Source organism: Etheostoma cragini, chromosome 22 (genome assembly GCF_013103735.1).
Source record: "Etheostoma cragini isolate CJK2018 chromosome 22, CSU_Ecrag_1.0, whole genome shotgun sequence".
NCBI lineage: Eukaryota > Metazoa > Chordata > Actinopteri > Perciformes > Percidae > Etheostoma > Etheostoma cragini.
Genome location: NC_048428.1, coordinates 1620442 through 1639866, shown reverse-complemented (window position 1 = coordinate 1639866; position 19425 = coordinate 1620442). Strand labels below are relative to the sequence as shown.

At 37.9% G+C, this 19425-nt stretch overlaps 1 protein-coding gene across 1 annotated transcript in view; it reads right to left on the bottom strand.

Moving 5' to 3' along the window:
* LOC117938194 (NEDD4-like E3 ubiquitin-protein ligase WWP1) overlaps nt 1-7496 on the bottom strand; it is a 29037-nt gene extending 21541 nt beyond the window's left edge. The window contains exons 1-2 of the mRNA XM_034862682.1: nt 7226-7496; nt 113-169 (exon numbers count right to left, since the gene is read on the bottom strand). The gene's annotated coding sequence lies outside the window, so the exon portion shown is untranslated. The remainder of the gene's footprint in view (nt 1-112; nt 170-7225) is intronic.
* Nucleotides 7497-19425: the final 11929 nt, after the last annotated feature.

Sequence of the window (19425 nt, the reverse complement as noted above, 5' to 3'; positions counted from 1 at the left end):
TTAATATTTACCAAATTTAAGTGGAATATTACTTTATTTACCAAATTTTTAAATCGTTTCCCATACTAATGTTCTACATGGACTAAATGCCAGAAAAATAATTCATACTCACAATTGGTGTGTGCTGCTAGACCCTCTGGTTCAGCCCACTCCGTGTCCCATGATTCCTCTGAAACAGAAAAGTCAGAATAGAGTTTATTTATAGGACAAGACACAGCACAATGGATGCAAACTGCAGCAATTCAAAGAATGACCTCTGATTAAGACACTTGTTATTTTGCTTGTGTATCTCGAAACACATAACAGCAATGGCTTCACCCATACTAACTGTGGTGTCTTCCAACATGAACGAGTGAATGGGGCACTCTGTAAAAAAAAAGTCTGTTGCTTTTTCACTGTTGCAAAATTACGTTACATCTAATGGTATGTGTTCTATAGTCGCACAAAGCAACTTGCATTTACTACAACTGATCACATCAACTACATCATGTTTGAGTCTCGTTTTAGCAGTAGTCGACAATAAAGCTCTGTTTGCCAGCGCTGACTTCTCCCATCTAGCCATAAACTGACTTCAAATTTCAATGGATTCACATTCTACACTGCCACTACTGTCTTTTGTAAGTGTCAACTACACTTGGGAGTGGGGTTGGGCACGGAAACCTAAATGGTCGGTATCTACAAGATAGACTTACAAAAATGCAATTTAAAAAAAAAAGTATTGTTTCAGAAGTCACTACACCCTCCTGTACCAAAGTTAGCTACTTAAGATCAAGCATTTTTTAACATGATTAAATGATCACAGCACCAGGTTGACACATAGGCTGGTTGATCACCCAGCATAAATTGTAAATTGTAATAGACAGCTTTAAGAAGATTAGGAGGAACCCAAAATTACATTATTTAAGTGGATGGGATGCATTCTGTAACCAAGATAAACAAAACCCAGTCAGCAGCATTTCAATTAAAAATGCATCTCACTTCGGGCTGCCCATAAAGTTACCAAGTATAAAAAATAATCTATCATCTGGCTAGATAACAGGCGAATGCTTGCAGACAATGAACAGTAGTCTTACTCTTCTAGTTACATTTAATAAGGTACTCTGGGGAGTTTTCCATCCATAATATAAGTTGTCTTCTTCTCTGCCTTTTGTTGCTGTGTTACCATCACCAACTGTCAATCAAATAAAAGTAATGTTAAGAACACCACAGGGTACCTTTAAGCACATCATTTTAATATTATTTAGTTTATATTAATACCAAAATAAAATGGTAACTCTGTACAGCGTACATCTAACGCAGATATTCTGCTGCAGTTACACCAACACGACCGATGTTCAACCCAAGTAAAAAAAAAAAAAAAAGCTTCTGGGGGGCTGTTTGGCTTGAGGTCATGGTGCAAAGGACTTTGAAATTACTCCAAACCACTACATTTATTTTGAATATCTACTGTGTGTTATTTTGTCTTTAACACTAACAACTCATTTTTCAATGAGATAGATTGGGATATATTAAAATCCCCAAAAACAAGAGTACATTGTGGCATTTTAGGGCATTATTTCTAAAAAGAAATAAACTGGAAGTGGGGAGTTAAAGAGTTTTGCAAGTTACGCCTAATGAAGAATGCAACTGCATAAAAAAACAGTGATTAAGCAGCGCAGTGATTAAGCAGCGCAGTGATTAGCAGCGTGTCTTCCAACAAGAAGACAATTCCTGGCCCTCTCTCCATCCATTTCAGGTTATAGTGCTCTGCTTGCGTCAGTCTGGATTTCAACACACATCTCTGCAGCACACGTCATGTGTGTGCAGTCAAGATATACAACAATTTTTCTATTTTCTTACGCCATAAAAGCTAAAACCTGAAGCACATTAAAAACAATCTAGGTAATACACACTTAATAATTGAGTAGATAAAAACAGTGTGCATTACAGCTCTCCCTTAATAGTTTTCTAAAGTGTAAACATAGCAAATTAGCTTGGGGCATCCCAATTGAAGTCATTACATTACCCCGAAAAATAAATGTGGACTGGTAGACTCTTAGGCAAAATTTAATGAAGAACCTTATTATTAAAATATACGCACTGAATCAAAAACCAAATATACATTAAAATTTGACAGAAGCCAACACATTAATTAGAGTCGGTGCCTGGAGGATGACAAATTGTCTGATAGTGCACAACCCCTCAACTGGTTTGGGGCATTTGATCAGTGAGTTATAGGATTAAATGCAATCTGGAAAATATTGGAATTACCACACTAGAACCCAAGTCCTTTTAACTCCTGTTGTCCGTGCATTTGTCTGATAATGCATGGCAGATGGCAAAGAAGGTCTAAACTCAGTTTCCTAGTCTCAAATGTCTTGTGAAGACAGCCAGGAGTATACAGAGATGGGATGTGACAAACTGATGTATATGTATGATGTATGTCAGACAGATGTGTATTATCTTTGGCGTTTGGACTGTTGCTTGGACAAAAGAAGCATCAACTTCAGCTATTTGGCATTTTTCACCATTACCCGACATTTTATCAAACAAACGTTTAAACAAAATGGTCTAAATACAGTGCCTTTCTAAAATGCCCTTGATCAATTTAATTGTCTCAAGTCCAAGAGATAATGGACAGTGAATATGTAGGATCACACTCAGGTGAGAAACACAACTAAGGGATAGCTTTGCTTAAAGCTCCATTGTGATTCTTAGCAACAACAAAAAAAACTTTGTTCCTTCACAAATATGTGCTCATTCATATGTAATTACTTTCACCAACTACCAAAGTATTCTTGTAAGCGTAGAACCGGCCATTCAGAATCATTCAGAATATATAAGAGTCACTTGCTCAAATTAAGGCCTCCATCTTTAAAGGGCGCTATGCAAATTTGGCCATTTCTTCACTTTTTTCTGGCATGTTTCTCTATAGAGCCCCCCCTACAGCTCCGAAATAGATATTTGGCAGCTCCTATGTTTACCTCTGTCTGACTCCTCCCTCAGTTAGTCTGCAGATTTCTCTTTCTCGGTTCCTCCGACAACGCTTTCCTAGCTTTTTGCTTCTTTTTTGCCGGCTCAGATATGACGATGACGACACCAAAGTTGCCTGTTTTCTCTCTAAATGTAATTCTGTATCTGTATCTGTTTACCACATGAATTATCTGTATCCGGATCCGTACTCGGACTGGGCGGGGCCTAAACCGGAAGTGGTCAGATTTAACCCGGAAGTGGGTCGGGTTCTCTTGAAATGTGCGGGGCTTTAACCGGTATGTTATTTAAGCATGCAATTGATACGAGTTGATCAAAAATTGCTATATTTATTGCTGATTTGAAAACTATTTACATGACAGCATCAAGCTTCAGAACAATGGTGTTGTCATGGTAACAAACAAACTATATACAGAACGTTTTGTAACAAAGAATACCACACATGCTGTTGCAATTATGAAGTAAAATGTAATGAAAAAGAGTTTTCATACTCAATATAACTTTATTTTTTTAAGTTTTTATTTTTTTATGATCAGTGTGATTTTTTTTTTTTGGTTCTTTTTTATTTATGTTTTCACACTAGGTATATGTGTGTGTGTGTGTGTGTGTGTGTGTGTGTGTGAGTAAGAGAGAGATACAGAGAGAGAGGGGGGGGGGGCAGCTGACAGTAAAAAAAAAAAAAATCTCCAATGGGAGTTGCATTTAGGAGCCTGTCTGAGGAGTTGTATTCAATCCGAGTACGGATATTGACTCATGTTACTCGTAAAATACTTGTACTCGGCAAAAGTGCTTTAACCGTACCGGATACTCGTTTCAGCCGGCTACTCGGATCACCCCTAGTTGTCATGTACAATTTCACCGCTAGATGGGAAAAATTCTTACACAATGTAGCTTTAAAAACAGCTAGCACCCTCCTTACTGCTAGGCAATCACTTAATATCTCGTGGTGCGTGTGCCTTTGTGTGTCCGCATGAATGCCAAAGCTTCTTTAGGATAGTTTTTTTAAAGACCTTAGAAACTGGGGTCATACATGGAGTATTTAGGTTCTTAATTTCACACACAATGTGAACACTAAGATATATGCTCCGGCCCACATACATAGAGTTAGAGTCGACTGCACTTGAATACATCTGGGCAGACCATTCACATAAGTTGTTTGGTCTATAAAATGTCAGAAAGTGGTTAAAAATGTCGACCAGTGTTTTCCAAAGCCAATGATGATGTCCTAAAAATGTCTTTTTTGTCCACAACTCAAAGATATTCTATTTACTGTCACAGAGGAGTGAATAAACTAGAAATCATTCACATGTAAGAAGCGGAAGTCAGAATGTTTCCTCTTTTTTTTTTTATTACTCAAAGTGATAATCAATTACAAAAATAGTTGTCAATATTAATCTTTGCAGATCTATTTAACACAAAGCTTATCCATGCAGTCCATTTCAACTTTAATTGTATAACAGGAGGCAGCCGGAGGTTTTGATCAGTCCAATTAGACCACATAGGGTTCACTGCAGCAGTCTACTGATTCCAAATCGTGTTGTTTAGCCTAAACATTAGCAATCCTTAACTTAGCTCTACTTAATTTTAACAACAATCAGGAGCTATTAAACGTTCATAATGTAATAGATTGACTGTAATAAATCCAAAAATGACCCATTTTGCATCATCAGATATTAAGGAAACATGCCAAGATGAAATACTATCTTCTCTGACACCAATGCTAATGCCAGTATTTTCTCCTTTAAACTCTCTGTTCCGTGACAGACTTTCTGTTTTGGCCTGTGTGTTGGTATCAACTGCCCAGTTGGACAGCCAGGCCGGGTTGGCAGATATACTTGTTAAGCTTTTGCATATTTCTAACAGTTGTGTGACCAGAGACATAACAAAACATATCAGAGACTTATTTGAAAGATGGAAACAGCTTAGAGACCAAAAGGATCTAGAATTGGCTAATTTCCTCCTGAACAGGTACGTATTAGCTTCAGGCTAATTGACCACAGCTACAAGGGAGAGGCATGTTATGTCATTTCAACATTTGTGTACTCGCATTGAATTATATAGCTAGATTACCCAATTTTGTTAGTCACCAAAACAATTGAGGCACAGCCAGTAAAGTGATCCTGACTCGTCCTGGCTAATGCAGCCATGCTAACCCTGCTAACTGCTAATGTTGCCAGAAGACCAGGCAAGCACGCCACGGCTGTTTACAACGTGTAGCCTGTTCAGCGGCTGTAGTCAACAACGGTGAGTTATTTTAAGCCAAAAGAGGGGGGCTTTAAATCGGGAAGAGAGGACCGTGCATTAGCAGTGTGTTTAGCGATTGTTGCAGTAATTCTAAGCCAATAAAGTGTGTTCAGTTGGATGGAGAGGACGGCAAGGTAGTGTTATTTTTCGGGGTTCTTCCCGTCGTTCTAAGCCTAGAAAGTGTGTCTGTCCGTAGGGTAGAGAGGACAGTGAGGTTGTTGTGTTTTCAGCGGTTCCTACCGTAATTCTAAGCCAAAAAATGTGACTGTCAGTTGGGTTCAGTGCTCCACGTGAGCATGGGCATTTATGACTGTGAACATAGCCGGCATCTAACGCTAGCTACTCCACCGTGCTGTCAAGTAATGTCTGGCTATGTGAGACAGGATGCTGCGGCCTCAGCTTGCTAACCTCCGTGAACGTGAGTGTTGAGAAAAGGGGGCGGGGGAGACAAATCTCTCCAGTATTTTGAATTTGTACTGCAGTAACTATTTTAAAAACGCTAGCTATCAGTACATATTGCACCTTTAAGTTCTTAAAACTTTTCTTTATGTTGACATGAAACACAAGCTTCAGACAGTGTTGACAGTCTACAACTCCAACATACTCCCCAGCTTGCTTTCAACGTGGTGTCAACGTGTGTGTGTGCGAGAGAGAAACACTGAAAAACAATGATAACAAGTACATTTCAGAGCCAGACAGCAAATGTTGCTACTCAAGTGACAGCTTCCTGTGAGGAAATCCCTACCAATGTGGCATTAATATAAACAGTAGTCTATGTGACAAGCTGGTGACAAGCTCATTGGCCTGAGCTGAGAGACAGCAAGTCGCTCACTAATGGCTCTGAAATACAATTCCCAAGACTATAAAGAATATCTTTATCCGCCACTGATGTTTCACCGTTTCTCTGAGACTGAGCCTATGCATAAAAAGGGACTTAGACATCTTGGCCTAGCTAACTTTTATTGACAGGGATTCCCATCAGAACAGCAATAAGTTTTACACACGTTTACCTGTGTCTTAAGTCAGATGTTGTGCATGACAACTTGAGAAACACCTTGTAGACAACACATTTAAAAGTTAGAGGTAGCTAATTTAACCATTGTTTTTTTTTCGTTTCTGATCAAGTTCTGTAAACAAGACCTTGGATTATTGGATAATAAAGAAGCAGATTGCTCTCACTTTCAAACTATATTCAAATAATTTAAGCCGTTACGCTAACACCTTATTGATACAAACACTCATCACCATCAAAACATATATACACACACTGTGATATGGATAGCTAATGAACATTGGCTAACTTTTGATAATCTACTGACATGCTAACGTTTACGCTAGTTCAAAAAATAAGAGTAACTTAATAGGCATCTAACGTTACTGGCCTTTGGATAACAATCTCCTAAATCTGAGCCAATGTTTGGTATTTGTGTATTCACACGAAGCACATCACATTGGTTCAGTAAGTTCTAAGGCTAACGACATGTAGCTAGCCAGCTAGCTATGTCGTAGCCACCAGCACTAGACTGCAACGAAAGCTAAAGTCAGTTAGCTAGTAAGCTAGACAGCTAGCCACAGAAGAAAAACGTTTTAATGTCATTTGTTTGAGTTAACGTTACTAGTTTACCGCTAGTGGACTACCCTAATTACCGTCACGATATATATCTAACTAGCTAGCTATATGGTGATATCACATAATTGAAATAATCAATGTGTTTGTTTAATATTTAGCTATACAACTTGCAGCAAAGCAGACACGGCTAGTTTAGCAAGCTAACCTGACAAAGTTAGCCAAGCTATTATCCAATTGCTGCCAGCTAACGTTAACCGGACAGCCGGCTTGCTAACGAATTTAACGTTACTTAGCAGCTTAGCTAGTTGTCCGCCATCATAGAGCTAACGTTAGTCAAACAGTTTGGTTAAATGTTGAAGACAGACTGGTAAAGAATACATGTATGGACATTACGGGGATGTAGTTGGGAATGGTTTGAGGTACATAAGCAGCTGTGTTTACCTTGTCCGTTGTTCCACTCCTTTCTTAGTCGCTGCGTCTCTGTTGTTCTAACGTTACGGTTGTCGGTAAAATGACCAACCGTGTAGGCCCCACAGTCTGCTACGGTCCTCTTGCCATCCCTGTGCAGTACCTCCGAGCAGCAAAACACTTGGGCGACAGGCGCGCCACCCCAAATATTGCTGTGTAATAACACGGGACGCAGGAGTTAACCGTCTAAATCAATGCTTTAAATATATACGTATAATGTTGGTATTGCACAACCTCACTACCCAGACCATAAGCTATATGGGCAGTTAGACTAGACAATATCCACTTTTCCCTTATCATCTACAAGCGTAATTTAATTATGCATGTGTGTATTTTTTTTTTACAGTTCATAAAGAAGACTCAAGAAATTAAGTGCACTTCATTTCTACTATGTTAGCCTATGTAAATTCTAACTTTATTTTCCAATGCTGATATTTCTCGAATGTCTCTTATTTTTCTTTCTTTTTTTATTGTAAAAATGGGCAATCCTCCACACACATAGTTTTCACTCAGATGCACCAGCTGCTATGTTTGGCGTTTTGTCTGCTTTAGAGACTGCTGCAAATATAATAAAAAATACTCATGTTCGTGATTCTAGGGTCATTGTGTGTTTTGGATCGTTCAATATCACACCCAGCAAAAGCTTGACACATGTAAGCTCTAATTCCCTAAGCAATAAAAAAGGATTTATCGGGTTAGAGGTTTGAAATAAGAGTTTACAGTGAGGCTTATAATATATTAGTCTATTAAATATAGTCACTTTGGATAAAAGAGTCAGTAAATGACATGTAATATAATGTCATGTAATACTGGACTACAATAACACATCTTTTTGCGGCTAAAGCTTGTGTCTATTTATTTTTAATAACAGTAGGCTATGCTCTGTGACAGCTCAGATAAAGTTTGGACTTGTTCTGCCAATCTGTTTATGATTCAATCTTCCAGCTCTTATGCAATCACATTCCTTTGAGTGTTAATACATCCAGAGATTTCTTCAACCAATTATATAGAAATACACTCATAAAGTAGCTATATTGCAGTTTTTCGCAATTGTTTACACACAAATACTGGTACTTGAGACACAATGACCCCAACATGTAACTCATGCAACAACCCCCTGAACCAATTGTGCTAAACTACAAGCACCATTCCTGCTTTACACTCAAATTGCAGTTCTAAGACATTTTTTTCAAAAACACTACAGACAATTCTCTGCATTTGGCACAATTTTCATGAAGAAAATCTCTTGGTTTCCTAAGGAACAGACTGCCGTTCAAATATGCACACTAACTAATTACATGGGCAAACACAGTTTTAAAATTAGCAATCAGAGCTTTGGCATAAAAGGGCAAAAGGTGAGCTCGTCTGTTTTGGAGCAATGGATGCTAACATTGGAAACAGAGCCGGAGCCAGAAGAGTGAGAGTAAGAGGAGGAGGACGAGGACGAGGAAGGCTAAGGACCTTAACCAAACAATAAAACATAGATTGTAAAAACAATACTCTCAAGTATTTTACAACACACTTATGGATGTACTGTCTGTAGTAAGTGTAGCACTGAACAAAAAAAGTCCTAAATCATTAAGATGAATTGAGAAGAAGTGTTTTCCATTCATCATAGTGTTTTCCATTGAGCACATCAGTGTTCAACTGGTTCTTATAAATATCTATTCATATGATGGTTTGTGTGTGTCATTTGACAACATCACACACACACAAACAAACACACACACACAAAACTAAATAGACTCACTGTCTATGAATCAAAATACACAAGTTTGCATTAGCAAGTATTGGTTTCAGGTGAGTATAATGTGCTGTTAGTGTACTATGAAAACAACAAACAGACTATTTCATAAGTCACTGTTTACTTATTATTGAATATGGGTATATTATATTTATGGTTTGGGCCGATTAACAGGCTCATTTTAAATTATAGCAACTAGAAACCTACTCTTCACAACAGAGAAGGACTCTTAAAAAAACACTTTATTTACAGTACCTCAGTAGGCTAAAAAGTCTACAGTACATATACAGAATACACCTCAAAGGTAAGTCAGCGTATGCATCTGTTTCAAATCAGGGGTGAAGTATGTGAGTATGTTGTAAGGAACCTCTCGGAATACACGTTCCTTGCCAAGCGTTGAAATAAAATGAGACTAGATGTTCTCCAGACGTTTCCCAGCCCTCTCCCATGAGCTGTGGTTGACTTCACTATCCATTAAAAAGAGATAAGCGTTTCCCATGTGTCTCTCTATTATATTTATTGAAGAAAATCACACATTAACAAGTCTATCTGGTATTTAACACCTTGTCCATGTGATGTTGATCTTCACCCAATTACTTCCACAAAGGGGTTATCACATTATTTTTCTCCTGTTCTTCTCTGACCAGCGTATCCCAAACACCAGTGGTCACATTGGCATGATTTGCTCATCAGTAACTTGATCTATCATCACCTTATCTCCAGCACTACCATCAAGCCAAGCTTTGAGTGTGTCCTCTGTTGCCATCCATCCATCCATCTTCATACTCTTATCCGGTATCGGGTCGCGGGGGCAGCAGCTCCAGCAGGGGACCCCAAACTTCCCTTTCCCGAGCCACATCAACCAGCCCCGACTGGGGGATCCCGAGGCGTTCCCAGGCCAGGTTGGAGATTTAATCTCTCCACCTAGTCCTGGGTCTTCCCCGAGGCCTCCTCCCAGCTGGACGGGCCTGGACCACCTCCCTAGGGAGGCGCCCAGGAGGCATCCTTACCAGATGCCCGAACCACCTCAACTTGCTCCTTTCGACGTCCTCTGATGCCTTAACCTTTAAAGGGACAGTTCACCCCAAAACCAAAAAAAACATACTTTTCATGTTACCTATAGTGCTGTTTATCAATCAACATGTTTTTAGTGTGAGTTGCCCAGTGATATTGGCCGTAGCAATGTCTTTTTACAGAAATAAAGACCAGATTACTCAAGATAATCTGCAGACATGGTTGTGAGCAGTTTCATGTAGTACATATATTGTTTCATGCTTCTTTTGCCTTTGGCATTCATTGTGCCTGTATTCTTACTTAAACTGTCTGCACAAATCAAATGCATATGTTTCTTCATGTATTTTCCATTTGAATGAATGGCACGACATTGTGATGGGGGCATGTTAAAATCCCTGATCCTACAGGGGACGCCTGCAGTGAGCATGTGATACATAAACATGTCTGGCTGCAGTTGGAACCCCATTGCCTTCCCATGTTTTTATCCCTTCAGTGAGCTCCCTAGTGACACAATGTGTGACGGACAGGAAGTTAGTCCACCAGTTCATCAGCAAGCAAGGGAACAGGGCCAGGGGTTCAGCTGGGGATGAAACTGAAACACCCTGACAACATCGCATTGACATAACAAACTGTCTTTAGTTTGTCCAGATAAACATGCAGATGTGATGACTTGGGTGGCATGTGATAGATTGTAATAGTCATGTAAAGGTGGTGATGATGCGGTGGTTATTACACATGCCTTTGGTGTGGGAGACCTGGGTTCAACGTATTTTTAGGACTTTATTTCCACAGGACAGCTGAAGACATGAAAGGGGAGACACATTACTGTATTGTGTGAACAGTTAACCTTACTTTACATTGAATCTGGTGTTAGCGTCGCCCAAGATGATTGTGATTGGTTTAAAGAAACGCAAACCACCCCTGACAGTTTTTTCCAGGAGTGCATGCGCCTGTTGCCTGACCTTCCTCCGCAGCTCTGTGGAGATAGGTGTGGCAATGCAAGACTTGAACAGAAATAACAAAAGATATTTTGTTATATGCTGGACTTTCTTGGCCAGGCACAGTAACCTCCCTTCTTGTTGTCACCAAGAGGTTGCCAGGCAACCCTACTCTTCCTCTGATTGGCTAACTATGACATCCTTAATCTTGACCAGTCTTATGCTGCGTTCCAGACACAATTTTTAGCCCGTAAATTACGACTTTAAGTCACAACCATACACCGTTAATATATACAGTGGGGTTCGAAAGTTTGGACACCCCAGGTAAAAATGTGTATTAATGTGCACAAAGAAGCCAAGAAAAGATGGAAACATCTCTAAAGGATCAAAAGAAAGATTAGACACTCATATAATATGTCACAAAAAGTTAGATTTCATTTCCATCATTTATACTTTCGAAAAAGAATAACAGAAAACAAAAAAATGGCGTCTGACAGTGTCATGGATTGTTCTCAATCATCGCCTGGAAAGACCAGGTGATGTCAATCTTAAGGTTTTAAAGGCCCAGACTCATCTGACCCCCCCCCCCCCCCCCCCCCCCCCCCCCCCCCCCCCAACAATCGGCACTATGGCTTCTTCTAAGCAGTTGTCTAGAAAACTGAAACTGAACATTATTGACACTCACAGAGCAGGAGAAGACTAGAAGAAGATAGCAAAACGTTCTCAGATGCCAATATCCTCAGCTGGGAATGAAATTAAGAAATGGCCGTCATCAGGAACAGTGGAAGTTAAAGAAAATCTGGAAGACCAAGAAAAATACCAGACAGGACAACTCGCAGGATTGGGAGAAAAGCAAGTCCGAACCCACGTTAGACTGCCCGATCCATCCAGAAAGACCTGGAGACCCTGGAGTTAGTCCACCAGTCCATTATAAAGAGACACTCGTACAAACAGAAGAAACAGACTTAGAAGAAAACCTCTTCTAAGTCCTCACCACAAAGATCACCATTTGAAGTTTACAAATGAACATATAGACAAGCCTGATGCGTTGTGAATGCCTTTGCAGGAGAGCGATAACACGACAAAGCACACGTGACAATCAGTGGGTCCATATCTGACATCTGGTAAATAACTGAGACTTTAGGTTCATAACAAATTTCTTCTATCAAATAAAGCTGTCATTCAATGATGGACATAATCATTAAAGAAAACTAAATATACAGTATATATATGTATATATATTTACACATGTATATATGTATTTATATATACATATCTATGTATATATGTAGCTGTATATATATATATATATATATATATATGTTTGTATTTTTTCTATCTTACCACAACTATGTCAGCAACATCCAAAACGGGAAGCACAATAATAATAATATGGACAACATACAGTAGGCAATGTTCAAAAGACTTATTTAAATTAATACATTTTAGCTTAAGTACTGTATACAATGGATAGTTTTTCCAAACAGCTGCCTTTCAGAAGAGGTACCAACGTTCTTTAAACTCCTTCAAATGTGCATTTATTGCCTCAGTAGGCTGACTTTGATGCCCATTGTCCCATCCATAGGATACGTCAGTCTGTATGTTAAGGTGGTTGATGAAACTGCTATTTTGAGTCTCAGTTGGAGGCAGGTGAATGTGGGACCATCAAAATCAAGTAATATTTCCTATGGCACCTGGTTCTTTTGATGTCTAAAAAGGGTTGGTTTGGTTCATTTAAAGCTGAAAATGGCTAAATGGCTCAGAGCTGAAATAACAACCAATTTATTTAGAGCCGCACTAGTTATTGTGAAGCTGTTCTGTCTTCTTTCTTGCATAAAAACAACTATGTCTCAAAGAATGAAGACTATTCTAAGTTGTGACTAAGACTAAGTTGTGATGTACCAGATGTGTGGCTTTGTGCAAATTGTAGCTGAATCCTTTGACTTTTTGGTCCAATTCATTCTCAATTAAGAGCCTAAAGACCAAAGTGGATTGTACAAAAATCACAAAATTAAGATTGTAGAAGCTTAAAGATAATCAAAGAATGTATTGCTAAGAAAAAAATGCTTTCTTTTTGGCTGGAATATAAGAATATAAGCAACACAGATCACACCGGCATGTGAATCCTTTGTCGATGATACTGTCCTCTTCTCGCAAACAGTGGTCTCTGTCTGCCTGGGTGTAAAGACCCTGTTGAAACAGCATCAAGACTTATTACTGGATTTGCATTTTATACAATTTCATGTGACAACTAAATACTGATTGAAAAAATATTGCTGCAGAACATCTTTGCCAGGTCACCATTACTCCCAGTGTCTGCCTCTCAAGCATTACCGTTACTGTCCGTTTGAGTCACAGAGCAAGGTTTTTTTAATATAAATAATTGGCAATCAAAAGTAAAAGGAGTCATTATGCAGGATGAACCCTTTCAGTGTTACATTATTATATACAGGACATTTTTTTGTGATTGTTGCTGGCAAAAATCCTTGATTATGCGGCGGGTTTTCTTAAACAATGCGATGGAATATACGGGATATTCATGCAATTTTGGTTTTAGTTGTCAACAGAAAACTCAGATTTGACAGATAGTCTAGCTAGCTGTCTGGATTTACCCTGCAGAGATCTGAGGACCAGGTAACCATTGTCCTCAGATTGGACAGATAGTCTAGCTAGCTGTCTGGATTTACCCTGCAGAGATCTGAGGACCCGGTAACCATAGTCCTCATGAATCCACCGGAGTTTAGAACGCCAACACAAAGACAGCACAAGTGGGACGTGGGCGATATGGTGCCAGTCCACATGGGGACTGCCTGACATATTGGGCTTTCCATTTAAACCTTTTGATGATTTGTTAAAAAGATTTGGTGCTATTGCGTAATCCTGTAACTTCGCTATGCCCTTATAAATTTGTTAATAATTTAAAATTTTCTATAAAAACATGTCAGTTGTGTTATTGAACAACTTTTGTATGGAAACGACTTTATTGGCCCAGGATGTGTACACACAAACAATAAATAAAGAAATCTAATTGCTCTCATTTAAACTGAAATAGAGCTTAGAACAAGGACTTTGAATCATGTGCCACAACACACACACACACACACACACACACACATTACAACTCAACTCCTTATACAACTCTCACGTTACATAATAGGACATAATGTGCAACATCAGGGACATTCTGAACTAACCATAACTATATAACATAACCAACCATGTACCCTGATCTTACACTACCTCTACTTCAGATCTGACACTATACACATATATAGAATATTCCCTGTATGTATATATATATATATATATATATATATATATATATATATATATATATATATATACAGACTGAAACCTGCTGTTAACCTCATCTTTTAACCTGATTTTGGAATATACATTATATATTCATACCTTATTCTTATTTTAGACTTTCTATATTTACCCCCCCCCCCTTGTATTGCAACTGCTGCCCTGCAACTATCCCAAACTTACAGTACTGCATGTTATCTGATCTTATACCGTGCATCGGTACAATATCTTTACAGAGAAATATAAGTTTAAATAGTATTTCATATGTTTTGTTGTGCAGTACTTTTATTCCTATTTTATTTTCTATATTATATATCCCATATAGATTAGATTAGATTAGATTAACTTTATTGTCATTACACAGGTACAGGTACAAGGCAATGAAATGCAGTTTGGGTCTAACCAGAAGTGCAATAGCAGCAAGTGCAGGATATACACTGGTTCCATAAGTGTAGGACATGGATATGTACTGAATAAATATAGAAATGAATACTATTATGAACAGATTTTTTCCGGATAGTTTTGTAAACAAGATTTACAGCTGGATGTGAATTGAATATACACAGGTGGATATTACTATAAATTTAATTTTTACAGATATAGGTAGGATATAAATAATCTTAAACTATAGTTATTGTACATGTTGTACTGTACGTTTATAGGGACTTTTATTACAGTCCTATATTATAGTATAGTATCTAAGCCGTTACAGCAGAGCTATATATATATATATATATATATATATATATATATATATATATTTATTTAGAATTTTTAGTGCCATTCTAAGCACAAAAAAACAAACATGTGTACTGTATATTACATGGTGGGAAATTAATTTGACCAGCCACCTATATTTTTTACCAGCCACTTTTTCCAGAATTCAAATTCCTTAAAGAAAGTGTACATTATTCAGTACATTATTTTGTATTATTAATTCATATTATGTCAATGTACGCAAATAAATAGAGATGTGAATAAAATTGCCACCCTCTGCTCCTGGAGTCCCATCTTTATACATACATGCCATTTATTAGACTATGTATTTTTTATTCCGCTACAACATTATATATTTATATTCTGTGTTGTGTGACATAATGTGCGTGTGCTGCTGTAACACCGTAATTTCCCATTTTTTGGGATCAATAAATATCTATCTATCTATCTATAAGAAATACATTCATTTCTTAGCTATTTGTATTCATGCTAAATCCACAGCCCTATATAATTCCAACAAGTTACATACTTTATGCAATTTCAATAATAGGCTACAATTATATATTAAAACGGGCATGTTACAAAAAAATTAAAAAGGTATTTTAATACCATGTAGCCTAATTCATTTAACATTGTTTTATCCCATTTGCCTTACTGTATTCCTGATGCCCATATGTCCTGCATCGGTCCCAACTCCTGGGTGAAGTCCAGGTCTCCTTGTCTCTCTTTTGCTTATGATGGACATGTGACAGCATCCAGCAGAGTTTGCTTTCCACTGCAGCCTTCTAACTGGGAGGAATTCTTAGCCCATATCTCATCAAAAACATGCAAAACGCCATTTATCGAGCCTTTCTCACTCACTCCACCGAGAGAAAGCAAGCCAGCTGTAACAGATCACCCGGCGAGTCACCCAGGCCAGCATGACACCTCAGCATCAAGTGGGTGAAACTATCAGGTAGGCTTAGCCTAAGTTTGGGACACTTCTTTTGCTACCATTAGTCCCTTTTTCTATTTTAACATATTTGTTAAATGATGGTTAGACGTCTTCATTTTTCAGATAATTGTTCATCATCACACGTCCTTGCAGTGTTCTGTCCCCCTTTGGCCTCAATCTTCCTGTTCTTGTCCTCTCTCAGCTTCCTCTTTAGCTCCTTTTGGACATCCTGGAGTGCCTCCATTTTACCTTCCAGTTTTGAAAATATTTTTCTTAAGATTATTTCTGTCTTCTTTTGAGATATTGCAGTTAATCAGAGGGTACAAGTACACTGTATCCATTGTGGGGTGATCTATGTTGTCATTTTCATACTTAAAAAAACACAACGGTGTAACACCTCTTTGTGACTGTGTTCTCATTACAATTTCTTTTTAATTTAATATACTCAATGCAGTGACTTCAGTCTTTTCAGAGCCACTTATCAACACAGGGGTTTAATTTCAATGCACGAATGAAAGTCCAAAATTAAAATCAATTTTGTGGAAACCCCTTCCCTGCTAACACACATGATACATGGAGAATAGGAAACCTTGGAGATGTCAACAGAAATAATCAGAGGAGTAAACAAGTAAGGTATGCAGGCTAGACCTTAATAATTTCACCATAATGTAGGTAGGCCTAAGCCATCTCATGGTAATAAAACAAAGACATGATAAATATGAATGTAAATAAAAAACACACGATGAACTCAGAATGGGTCAGGTTTGCACACACTGAGAAATTACATGGGCCGACTTAGTTAAATGTCACTTCGTCACACACGTTACACAGACGCCTGAAATACACACATGAGCACATGCTCAGGACGTATGCATGTACAAATGGAGCGATGTGAGAGCAGTTGGGGGTTCGGTGGCTTGCTCAAGGGCATCTTGGCAGTGCCCAGGTGAACTAGCACCTCAATTTAAATTGTTAAACAAATTAAGGATAATTAAGGAAGAATGATTATCATTCTGGTTGAAATACAAAGGCAAGAACTTATTCTGGTTAACATATGTGCGCATAATGTAGATGATCAGGCATTTTTTATAGATTAGGAAAAGAAATTACAAGCTCTAGGGATCCATCTCATCTGTGCATTTGTTACAATGCTAGTGGATTATTTCTGTTTATTACCAACACAACAAGTCACATAGTAGGTACCCCAGATTGTACTCGCCATATTCATCTGTGGTCGTCAAAATGTTGCCATTAAGTGTTTCTATGTGTGCATCACTACTGCAGTTTCTGTCTGCATGTATTCGGTGTGTGCAGGGGTTAACGTGTGCTGGAACAATCCGAAACGGCATTCAGGCACCTTTGATTAAGAAAGGAATCAAATTGGTAGTCGTCGTGGTATCATTAAAACACAATTTCAGAGGGTACAATCATCATATGTAGGATGCATGCAACGGGGAACTGAAAATAAGATACTAAAAGCTTTTGGGAGCTCCGCACAGAGCCATAAACATTCAAGTTAGAATATGCAGACACTAGTTTCGTACATCCGTGTTTCCCATTCTTTTAAAATAACGCCAAATATCCATTTGTTTTAATGTAGACTGAATGCATTGTATAAGGTGCCGTCTGGGACATTATTCACAATTACCTCACACACATATACTTAGTAAAATGTATTCATGTAGCCTAAACTACTGAAAAATAACATGCTCACATACCATAATGTTCATTCAGTTCTCTGGTTTTGCAAGATTTTGGAACAGGTAATATAGTAGATCAGAGGTCTCCAACCTTTCTTCATCTGAGGTCTACTTAGAAAAAAATACGGGCCAAAAGCTACTTGCATCACATCGCTTGCATTTATTTACGTAAGACACATAAGCTGAATGAAGGTACACATATAAAAATCGCAACAGCCAAAGCTTATGAAAACTCTTCTCACTTCCCATCAAGGTTCATGACTATTTATTTACACTTCTTTTAGCTCACATAGTTCGCTACATAACTGAAAATATTCCCATTAGGGTCAAAGTACTCAACACTCAGTAGCTCACTTTTAACCCTCATGTTGTCCTTGGGTCAAACTGACCCGTTTTTCTTTATCAATGTTGTTTTTAATTCCCCAAAATAACATGATTGATTCCACACAACGCTTTTCGGGCTTCTTATTCAAAGTGTTTTTGAAATAGTATTGAGTAAAAGTTGACATATTCCAGTCTGTGATTATCCATCAACATCCATTCCTTTAATTTTAGTCCCAATAATTCTTAATTTCTGCTTTTCTAACTCAGACATTAGGTATAACTTCCTATAAATGAGGTTTAATGACCATAAATTCCAAAAAATAACTGAAAAGTAAAGTTAATAAGTAAGTGTCATGTAGTGTTAAACATCAAAAAAAGCGACAAAAGTGTTGAAAAAAACAGTCAAAAACGTAAGAATAAGTTAAAAACATTCATAAAAAGTGTCAACAAAAGTGTTGATTTTCAATTTTGACGGGAAGACAACATGAGGGTTAATATTGTGGGGTATTTTGTGTTTCAGTTTGTCAACCTATTGAGGAGCTATTGCACCACTGTAGTAGATATTTTCCTTATTGTCGTATCGGAGTAGTCTGGCTATCACCAGACCAAGCTTAATCTTTTAAGACTGAACATTAGTCCGGGGGGTCTGCTGCTTTGTGATTGGTTCCCGCAAATTTGTAACGGAAGCAGAATAGATGAAAGTTTGAAATCAGGGTGAAATCAAGTCGCCGGCAGATTGAGCTGGGTTTACCCTGGCTAGTATCTGAGCACAGCTTTACCAGTATTCACCTTCTTGAAGAACTTTGTGACATTTTCCTGTGTTAGCACTACGTTGTGGAGAGGTAGCAGACACTCTAGCAGCAACATTTATTTTCAATTAAAAAAAACATATGCACAAAGCGAGCAGATCCACTTTTCCACGTTGATAAGAGCATTAAAATCAGAAAAAATAGACACAAATGTGTGATTAATTGCGAGTTAACTATGACATTAATGTGATTAAATATGTTAATGGCTTGACAGCACTAAAAAAACAATACATTAAATGTAATATTCTAAATAAATACAATTATAGTAATATTAGATAGTCCTTAGATACATATTCTAATGTAGGCTTTTACCTTTGAGCCTGTCACTTTTTCCTGCCAAATGTACAAAATTAACCAGTTTGGCAAATTGAGAATTAGTGTTGCCCATAAGGTCCTTTGTTGTTTTGAAACAAGAAATCCAAAAAAATAAGAATTTTGCATTAAAACCAAGTCATTTAACAAAAATCATTTTTTCTTAGCCCATTACCTAACTTTCCACGCAGTGTCATAGAATCCAACAAACCGGGCCAAAAGCCCCAAATCTGTCTGACTACTCCCCTGTTAAAATGACAGGTTTTTGAAATGTAAAACATTTAGACAAAGATAAATCATGTCAGAACTTTTTCCACTTTTAATGTGACGTATAATGTGACCAATTCACTTAAAAAACAAACTGAAGTCTTT